This window comes from Caretta caretta, chromosome 16 (genome assembly GCF_965140235.1).
Source record: "Caretta caretta isolate rCarCar2 chromosome 16, rCarCar1.hap1, whole genome shotgun sequence".
NCBI lineage: Eukaryota > Metazoa > Chordata > Testudines > Cheloniidae > Caretta > Caretta caretta.
This window is the reverse complement of record NC_134221.1, coordinates 11,545,821-11,556,159: the sequence shown is the minus strand read 5'-3', so window position 1 is coordinate 11,556,159 and position 10,339 is coordinate 11,545,821. Positions and strand designations below refer to the sequence as shown.

The window sequence follows — 10,339 nt, the reverse complement described above, 5'->3', positions numbered from 1 at the left end:
TGGACAGGCTTCTGACCAGGGCAAAATGGTAAAGCTCTGGGGTGCAAGACTGGGGGCTTGGGAGATTTTCTGGTACCTTTGTCTGATACATGAGTAGCTCAGGGAGCATTCATGCAATCTAGCTGGGTGTGGGGCTCCATATAATGTTGTGCTGAGTGATAACATCACCTGGAGGGGTTTGCTGCTTGTTGCTAGACAAGTATTGGGAGAGACAGCCCAGGCTGGAGAGTTAAGGAGACACAGTGGTACCCCAATTCCAGGTATGCCATTGTCCTCCCCCTGTTTACGGAGGCTTAAAGATGAAATGTAAGCTGAGACAGTCTAGCCTCAAAAAGAATTAAAATTCTGATTCATGTGGCTAGAAAGATCTTTTGACTCAGCTGTGGATTGAGAAGCATTTTCTCATCAGGGAGTGAAAAGCACAAGGGCGTGGGAAGGGGCTCCATCTTTAGGTCAGGGGTTCAAATCAATCCTATTTTGACACTGACTATAAATGGTGAACCTTTACTGAGTATTTGATAGTCTAGACAGACAGGTGTCTGCCCTGCACCAACACTAAATTCACATGCAGGAAAAAAAAAAGATTTCTTCTAAGAATAGCTGAGACATACACAGAATGACTGTGCAAAGTGTTTGTGTTTCGAATGAGGCACAGTTTGACATAGTTAACCTCATGCGATTGTTGAACAGTTGGAAGCTGAACGCTGCAAATTAAAATTACTTTCCTTGACCAGCCAGAACAATCCTTTATTTCGTCAAGGCTCTAATTCTTTTCACTGGAGAGGCAGCTAACTCTTCTTCTTTAGTAAGGCTGGGAACTTGGTACAATATGTTCCCAAATCTTGTAAGATTGCTGTGGGTATTGTGAGAAGACCACTCATCTGTCAGGCTAGTCCAGTCGTTCTCAACCTATTTACGATTGTGGGATGCAGCCATTACTCCCTGTATGGCCCTGAGGATGTCACATGGGCTGCAGCTCGAGAATCACTGGGCTAGTCCCTTGCACTAGCACCCCCTGTCTGTTAAGCTCATTTTTGCATCCAGTACCATAGGTCATTGATTGGTCCATGCATATCCCTTGTGCTGGCCTCTGTAAAGGGGTTGAATTTCTCCCTGCAAACACATCCCTTAAGCCACACATTTGCTAGGCTCGCTCTACCTTTCAAGGTCCATGGATGCATTCATCTCTCTTCTCCTTGCTAGTGAAGCCTAGGGGCTGAGAGACTTCTGCTCTGTGTGGACCTCATTGAGAGATGGAGTTACCATTACCGACATGCAGTGGAAAAGTGGTACAGACTGTTCTCTTGGCAAATAAACTCCTGCAAATACAGGAGCCAAGGGAGCTGCTGCAATGGAAGGACTATTGACAACTTAAATAGCAGGGTCATTTGGAAAACACCGTGTGCACCTGCGCATGAGGTGAGCCTGGGGCGGGATCTGTCCATCAGTGAGGGGAATGAGAAATGATTGAGGAGCACGGACCGGACACTAAACCTGGTCTTTCATTTGCTTTGGATTGATCGGAAGGCCACCAGACACCCTAAGGGCTAACTGCGCCCATGTGCGGAAGACCCAGCCGAGTCAATGGGAGCTTCAGGCACGTACTCTGCGCAGGAGCAGAATTCAGCCCGAGCATCAGAGGAGGCTGCGGAGCAGGCAAAAGGTTCCACATTGTTTCCCTCACCCCACCTTTAGGTCACAAATACCTGGATGGCTCGTTCGCTGACTACTGCAGTTTTTTAGTGAACTGGTGCACCAGGAAAGTCCCTCCCATGCTACATCTCTGACATGTCTCCTACATGGAATCATAGAATATCAGGGTTGGAAGGGACCTCAGGAGGTCATCTAGTCCAACCCCCTGCTCAAAGCAGGACCAATCCCCAATTTTTGCCCCAGATCCCTAAATGGCCCCCTCAGGGATTGAAATCACAACCCTGGGTTTAGCAGGCCAATGCTCAAACCACTGAGGTATCCCTCCTCCCCAAATGAGACAGAGGAAAGAGCAATCGGAAGCCTGCTCCTGAGGCACTGATGGAACGTGGTTATTGACTACAACATGGGTGAATGAGAGAATGGCCCAGTGTGAGTCACGAGACCTGGGGTCTTTAGCCAGTTCTTCCATGGATCTGTAGCTCCTCTTCCCTTTGCTTCTGCTTCCCTGCCCACCCTCTGGCTGTCTTGCTAGTTAGCTCTTCAGGGCACGGACAGACTCTTACTATGTGTCTGTGCAGTGCCTATCACCATGGGGCCCCGATCTTGGTGGGGGGCCCGAGGTGCTGTGGTAGTAGGTGTCCAACTCTAGGCACATGGTCGGAAGGGATGAGCAGCATGGGGGAGCCTGATCCTGTATTAGTGAGAGAGCTGGTGCATGGCCAACAGGTTACTCCCACCTAGTAGTTATAGCAAGGGCTAAGAGAAGAGTGCTGTAGCTAAACACCCTATTATCATGCTCAAGATCATGCACAAATCCACATCTCCTCAACCGCACCTAGTCGCCACCCGTATCCCTCCCTATTTATCATCCTACACTCTTGCAAGTAAGGGAGCAGCTGTGCAAAGGGTAGGAGGCCTCTGCTCCGTACCTTGGACTGTGTCTAGTTCTCCTTGTCTGCATTTACATTTGACTTCTGCACCCCCTAGCACAGAAGGGTGACAATGCAAAGCTGCATGTTCAAGGCCAATGGGAAAAGGAGATAGGATGTGGGTTGTCTACTCCAATCCCTTGCGGCCAGTCAAGATGGTCACCTCCAGAGTAGTTTCTACATCTAACACGAGGCCTGGGTGATAAACTGCAGGCATCTCTCCTGCCAAAGAGTCATGTGGGGACATCAAAAAGACTGGTATAACCCACTGGCTTAGTGTCAACGTCTCCCTCTAGTTACTGGTCCCGGTAAGGATGAAAGACTGCTACTTGCTAACAGCTAATGAAGTTGCTTCCCTCACTAAAGAAATATGGGCTGGTGGCATCAGTGCTGAAGGGCCTGCTGAAGACGGCCTGGCCTGTACGCACTCAGCCACAGTTCATTACACTAGCTCATGCGGCGCCCTTAAGCACAGCAGCCCCTATACCCTCTCCCATCGCAGCAAGGAAGTCAGAACTATACAACCCAGTGACACAAAGAGAGCAGAAAAACACCCCCCTCCTGACATCCAGAGCCATTGACATTAAATAAGAAGGGTGTTGTGAGTGTGATCTACACAGGAACAGGGGGAGGGGGGGAGCATATTGACGCTCGTGCAAGTGAAATTCTGCATATTCATCCCCCGCCCCCATTTCCTTTATCACTTATTCTGTAACAGCTGTTTAATTAATTGCTTGAGCGGCTTCCTAATACATCTTATTTACATACAAAATTACAGAATAATGGTTTGCCTCTGAGTCGAGTGAGAATTTAATGTCTGCTTGCCATGCATCGTGGAATATGGTTACTCAACAAGAAACAGAAGTTCTGGTTGGTTTTGGGGGCGGCTTTTCTTTTCTTCCCCTCCACAGGTTTTGTTGCTGTTGTTCATACAGGCATTAACAGCTGATGCCGGAATGATAACAGCAAGGAGGAGGCAGATGAGCCTAGGATTCAAACCCCCTGGGGGAGAAAAAGAAAGAAAGAAAGGAACTCAACATGATGGCTTCTAAAAAACTAACAAACAAACAAACAAAACCAGCCAGCCAACCAACCGACCGTCCCATCCAGCAGCAATGGAAACAATGCAACCTTATCTTTGCAGTTCAGGTTTATCCTGGGGCTGCTGGAGCTCGCTGTGCATCCAGAAAGTGTCCCACTTTGGCAGCCTTTTTTCTAAAGGAGGCCCCTTTCTCCTTTCGACAGAGGAGCCTTTTCAGCTGATGGCACTTGTGTCCCTACCACTGCAGGTAAGATCGGGCCCATTGACGTTTTTCTTCTATGAGCCTGATTACATTCAATCAGGATCCATGAACCGCAGTGCCTTGAGCCTGGAACTCATTAGCTTGAAATGCTGGACAAGTAAATGCTCCCAAGGCAGGCTAAGTTTACTTCTTTCTGGGTTTTGCTGAGAACCCAAAGTTTGGCCTTGGTTCGCTGAAAGGTTTGTGAGCCTGGACAGACTTTCGGGCTGGTTTTGCATCGCTGCAAACCATCCCAGCACTCCCCACAACGCTTCCTAACCAGCAAGCCCAGTGACACCCCCTATGTTACGTCAGAAGTTTTCTGGGGGTCTGCAATCCCTTCTCTCCTGCACACACCCTTTCTGCTTCACTCCTCCAGGGCTGGAGTGAAGCTGGCCCCCCATCCTGAGCTCTTCAAGGTTGTGAGGTGGTAACAGGTGCTCACATCCCCCATCTTTCCTTTTGTGAGGGTGGGAGGCTTGGCATAACTGCTTCCCCATCCTCCCCATTTCTTCTGTGGAGGGGTGACTTTCCCCTCTCCACCACCTCTCTGGGCAGCTGCAGGACGGAAGAGAGCCAAGTGCTGTCAACATCACAGACAGGCTGGGATCCGTGAGTCAGCTTAAGGCCCCTTGCGTGGCACCTGGGATCACCGTGCAGCAGAAAGCAGTAGGGACAGGTTGATTCCTGCCCTGCTGCTGAACAAAGGGAGGGTGGAAGAACCATCCAAGAACTAGGAAGGAAGAGGGCGTAATGGAGGCTCCCAAACAGGTAAAAAGGTGGGATTGGCCACTACTGAAAGTCTGTGAGGGGGAAGAAGACAACTATCCCCGGCCTCGAGACAGGGATGGAGGGATGGTTGAAGGTGCTGTCATATCCACCAGAAGATATTCAAGGTAAAGGGGTGTCCTGTAGCCTGCTGGGAGTAGAACAGAGCTATTCTCAGGAGAGAGGGGTGTATAACAATTTATAGCACGTTGGCTCACGGTTTTGGGACTATCTGAGCCGCACAACTCAAATGAATCAGAAGGGGATTGAAACCCTGATTGTGCACATGTTTTAACTTAAGTACATGCTTAATTTCATCCCTGTTTAGCAAAGCACTCAAGCCCTGATTCAGGAAAGCATCCAGACTCAGGAAAGAGCATAAGGAACATGCTGAATCAGGGCCTTAAATCAGTGGGACTTAAACATGTGCTATAATTAAGCACGCATTCACACACTTTGCTGAATGATGGACTCTAAACACAAGCAGAGTGTCCATCACCTACTGACAGCCAGGTTCCACAGGAGAAGTCTGATCACAGGCCATCCAAAGTTCTTTCCAATATCCTTGTTACTGACGATGAAATACCAGGATTTAGAAAAGTTCCTTGCATTATGTCAGCAACATTTTTCCCCCCACCGCTGTTTCCAAGGCTGCTACTAAATCCCTATTGAGAACTATTTCTCTAAGGCAAATACACACATACACACACACACACACACACACACCCTGTTCATTTTCATTACTGGCTTTTTCTAACTATATTCACTTAATATGGTATTTGCTTGCAACATGGTCTGCTATGTATACTGTGCTTTATAAAGCATCTCTTGGGGAAAATAACCAGAGAAACACAATTTTTCAGCACCATCTCCTTTTATTAAAAATAATGAAAGAGAAACAAGAGGCATTCCAGCAGTCAAACATCCTTCCACTGTTTCTTATTGGTATTTTTATGACAACTGAGTTGCCCAACACAGAATCTGAGATGCGGTACCTTCTTATGTTTGTGTAGTGCATTTCTACATCTGTCTTTTAGCTACTTAGCTAGCTATATACATATACATATATATATATATATATACACACACATACACATACATATAAAATGGGCATTATATCTACAGAAAGAATATAGAAATATTGAAAATACTAGACAGTACAATCTCAGTTGCAATGACTAACTTCATCCCCAGATTTCAAAGCTTGAAAGGAGAGTTCGATTATTTCACTCTATATATCAGTTCCCTCTGGACATCACGTAACAAGAGCTGCTGCAGCCTGCTCTCTCTACGGGCTGCCACCAATCACTGGCAGAGCTATTGGAATTAATTGTGCACATGTAGAAATATATCCCAAAGGTCCAATACTGCACCCTCTTTCCATGTGTTTCATATCTTCATTATTCTAGTTACAGCACTTCACAGGCCTACTGCAGTCATGATAAAGCAACTCAGCCTGTCACTGCATTTCATGGTAGACGCTCCCAACTCAGCCGAACATACTTTACCGGTGTGTCGATCTAAACGTGAAGAAGGAATGGGTTAGTGCTTGTGACACAAGCCAAATGGCCAGCGCTTGCCACTAGTAGATTTTGGTTCAGATCACTGACTCTCTCTCTAATATTAAAGCTATAATTTATACACTTGGCTGATACTCGGGGCTTGTTTTCAAGTCATCGATCATTCTGGAGCACTCATATATGATTCAGACTCACTTTACAGGTTCTTCTGCCAGCTATTGATTCTGATGAGATTATTTATCAATTACAAAAGGTTTATTCCCCACAACGCTCTCCACTAACGGATCTGCATATTTATTTTTCAGGGTGATTTATTAACATGTCACTGTACATTATGGGGAAAACCAAATTTTATGGGGTGTATATGTTAAGACCCTCTGAAAATTCCACAAGTGCAGTTAAGACAGGAATGCGTCAGAGGAGCAATGACACAATGTTCCTTCCATTTGCTTCACAAATAAAGAGACTGAAGACAAATTCAGGTCAACCCAAATCCACAGGGAAATTATCCTGTGGTTCAGAAGTGCAGTGGGACAGTCGTCAGCACGACCCCTGTCTCCATCTTTCAGAAATTCCCTATCACTGAGTCCATTAAAATCACAGTCACATCATTATTCACATGAACAGTGGGGTCAGAGGTGATGTCTCTAGTACTTGTTTGGCATTCAGCTGCTATGGAACTGTTTTACATGTGCCCTGGAGTCTTTTGCAGGATGCAGTTTTGTATTTCTAAGACTTCCTCTGGATCCAAGGCGCCATCACAGCCAGGCAACGAGTCCTACTTGCATTGCATACTTCTGCATTCATGCTGCCCTGTTTCTGATACTAACTCCCTTCTTCCCCTCACCACCCCCATTCCCCTGCCATTGTGACATCTTGCCCAGCTTCTGGCCAATGTAGGATATTCCCTATCATATGAATAGCTGTTATTTAATTTGGCTATGGAATAAGTTTGCCAAGAGTAGTCCCCCCCACCCAGTCCAATAAAAAATCCATACACTAGTCAAATATGGGCTTGTTTCAATGCAGTATTAGCTCTAGGTATAACCTGAGTTTTGCCTGTAACCTGACTCCTGTCCACACACAAAAATCTCCATCTTGAGTTAAGTGGTGCTTTGAGCCTGAGCTAGCTGGTCCACGGAGAGTAGGGGTTAACATTAGAACTTGAGCGCTGCTGAGGCTGGAGCGAGGAATGTCGTAGGGTTGCAGCAGGCTGAGTTACAACAACTCATCAGTTGCTGCTCCAAATCCCCCTGTGCAGCTCCTCTGTTAGCTAGGCCTCGTCTACACTGTGAAGTTAGGTTGACCCAGCTACATTGCTCAGGGGTGCGAAAAATCCACATCCCTGAGCTACACAGTTAAGCTGACCTAACCCCCACGGTATAAATAGCGCCAGGTCAATGGAAGAATTCTTCTGTCGAGCTTGGCTACCGCCTCTCGGGAAGGTGGATTACCTCCACCGACAGGAGAGCCTCTCCCAGGGCTGTAGAGAGCGTCTACAATGAAGTGCTACAGCATTCCCAGCACAGACAAACCCCTAGCATGGCTGAGCTGGCACAAGCGAAGTAACGAGAACGTACTAACTCAAGCTAACTGTTGCGGTGAGGACAAGCTCTATGAAAGATGTCTACCTGAACTCTTTATGTTTTATGAAGGGGAAAAGAGTTGGACTAGCTCTAACTGTTACTCTGTCCCAAATCGTTAAGATTCATGACTTCACTCTGTAGGAGCCTTTCTGTTTTGGTCTCTGATGCTTGGGAAGTAAAATAAGTATGTGAAAGGGGTAGTAAACTCCTCTCGTTCCATCTCAATCCAGTGTATTTATCCTCCCTAGCATGTGAAGTCAGGATACTTGGCATAATTTTTTAAACAGGGCACTGGGCCTGCTTACAACTTAGGTGCAACCAGAGTTTTTCCTATCAATGCCAGATGCTGCATTTCCCCAAATTGAAAGACAGGGGATAGTAGTGCATCTAATAACTTATGGGAATTCCCATTGGAAGGGCCTGGATACATCTCACTCCGTACATATTTCTTGTAGGCTGATCACCCCAGCACCCGGGCACTATCACAAGACACTACCAATTAAGGCTTGGGCAGAAGTATTGAAACAGGGTTTATGAATTGCTTAGGGCTTTGATTGATCAAACTACTACTTATAAAAGCTAGAAGTGGCTGGCCAGGTAATACTTCAGAACAAGAGCCCAGAGAGTTGATCAGTGGGTGGGAGTGAGGCTTTTGGGGAAGAAAAGGTGACCACTCTATAGTCAACGTATCAAACTAAGAGTTCAAAAAGGCTTCCTACAACTCAGCTTCAGACAGAACAAACCAACATGGCTTTGTGCAGCCAGAATCATACCCCAACAAAAGAATTTTCCCAGCCAGCCACCACCCTAAAATATCATTTCCTTCTTCCTACCAGTAAATGCTGTCCATACTGACAACTAAGCCAGGCTACTCAGAGCAACTGCCTTATAGTGTGCTAGGAGGGGTCGGGGCTGGTATTACTCTAATTCATCACAGCTGGGCCTGGCCAAACTTTAATGGACAAACTCTGTGTTTGGGGCCTGCAGCTGCAGTATTTCATCTACTCAAGAGACAGGTATTAACCCTTTTCTTGCTGCTCCATGATTGGGGTCTACATACCCTATTATGCTTACACAGGGGGTTTGCTTAAGAGAACACCACATAAATTTCTGCTTTAAAAATGCTGTGTCATTGCAAATCTTAAGACCAATAGTATTTCTAAAAGCATATGAAACAGAATCCCCTCAAGACCCTCCTCCCCACACCTCCCAATCCCAAAAGCTGTTCCACAAGGAGCTCTGCAGAAAACTTTAAAATGAGCCTCCCTCTACCCTCTCAAACCCACAGTCTGAAATGAATTTGCACCTGAGCTGCTGGAGGTTTAGCCACCGCATTACCATCCAGCCACAAGTCAAAATAGCAGCTGAGATGAACCTTTCGTGGCAAGTGCAGTGCAGACTGTGCGTTTGATCATGACTTCATGATAAAATGCTTACCTCTTATGTAGCACATCTCATCCATCGATTTCAAAGCATTCCACCAATTACTGCTCCCATTTTATAGCTGGTGAAACTGAGGCACAGAAAGGTTAAAATAATTTACCCAAGGTCATACAGTAGGTAATTGGGAGAGGTGGCAACAGAACCCAGGACTCACCGGCCAAAGTTCTGTCTACTAGATCATGCCGCCTTGCTGCCAGGGCTGCTAACCATGTGACTAACATTAGCTACATCTGTAAATCTGTGCAGCATCAGATCCTTAAATGGTAGATTTTATAAGACAAGAAAGACACAAAGGGAAAAAGAGTTATTAAGATCAGAATGACTGTAATATACCAGGTACAACAATCCCTCAATGTCTGCTCGTCCTATTTTGCATTGCTAATTGACATCTCATTAAAAGATCATTAGGAAGCTGAAAAGATAAAACAGAAAAACAAAGCCCAGGATGACAGAAAGGGCAGAATTCTAGGAATTTACAGTGAAAGCTCAACTGGATGCAAAGGTACAAAATCAGAAATCAACATTCATAAAAAAGAAATGAAGATGTATTAATATATACCCCTAGCACTGCATAGAGAATTGATGTGTATGTGTGTAGATAGATAGATAGAGAGAGATCCCCACCCCAAATATTAAAGTCAAACTGCAAAGCTTAACTCACTAACCAGGCTGTGGGTGGAAATTCATCACATTTTAAAGTGCCGCAGAAGGCTGGTGCTCTGAGCTATACTCCACTGAATCTCCAGAGATCCTAGAAGAGCCCTGGATTCGCTGGTAGGGAGGAATCATTTTTTTATGACAGGTTAATTTAGAGTATGTGCTACTGTCCTCCCACAATCCGTTTGGTGATAGCCTCCAGCACATTCATCTGTGCTTACTCCTGCATTGGCTCAGTCTGGTCCCCTCAAAATGGAGGCACTCAAAATTAAAGGCCGCTTTTGAATATCTGGGAGTAAATGACTCACCCCAGGCTGTGTAGCCTGTCAGCAGCAGAGATGGGACCAGCTAGCAGACGATTATGGATCTCAGAGCTATGCTTAGGCCATGCAGCCACATCACAGCAGTGTCTTCTTTTTCTATTTCCCTCTGCAACTAATCGGCTCCACCATACATCTTTGCCCAACCAGTCACAATTGCTCCACACGTCTCCCCCTGAG

At 46.1% G+C, this 10,339-nt stretch overlaps 1 long non-coding RNA gene across 1 annotated transcript; it reads right to left on the bottom strand.

Annotated features, from left to right (window-relative positions):
• Window positions 1–5,549: 5,549 nt before the first annotated feature.
• LOC125623307 (uncharacterized) lies at window positions 5,550–9,933 on the bottom strand. Its single transcript, XR_007352965.2, has 4 exons — window positions 9,848–9,933; window positions 9,337–9,437; window positions 9,177–9,252; window positions 5,550–6,153 (listed from the first exon to the last, which is right to left on the bottom strand). It is a non-coding gene; the product is annotated as an uncharacterized LOC125623307 (long non-coding RNA).
• Between the last annotated feature and the right edge of the window lie 406 nt (window positions 9,934–10,339).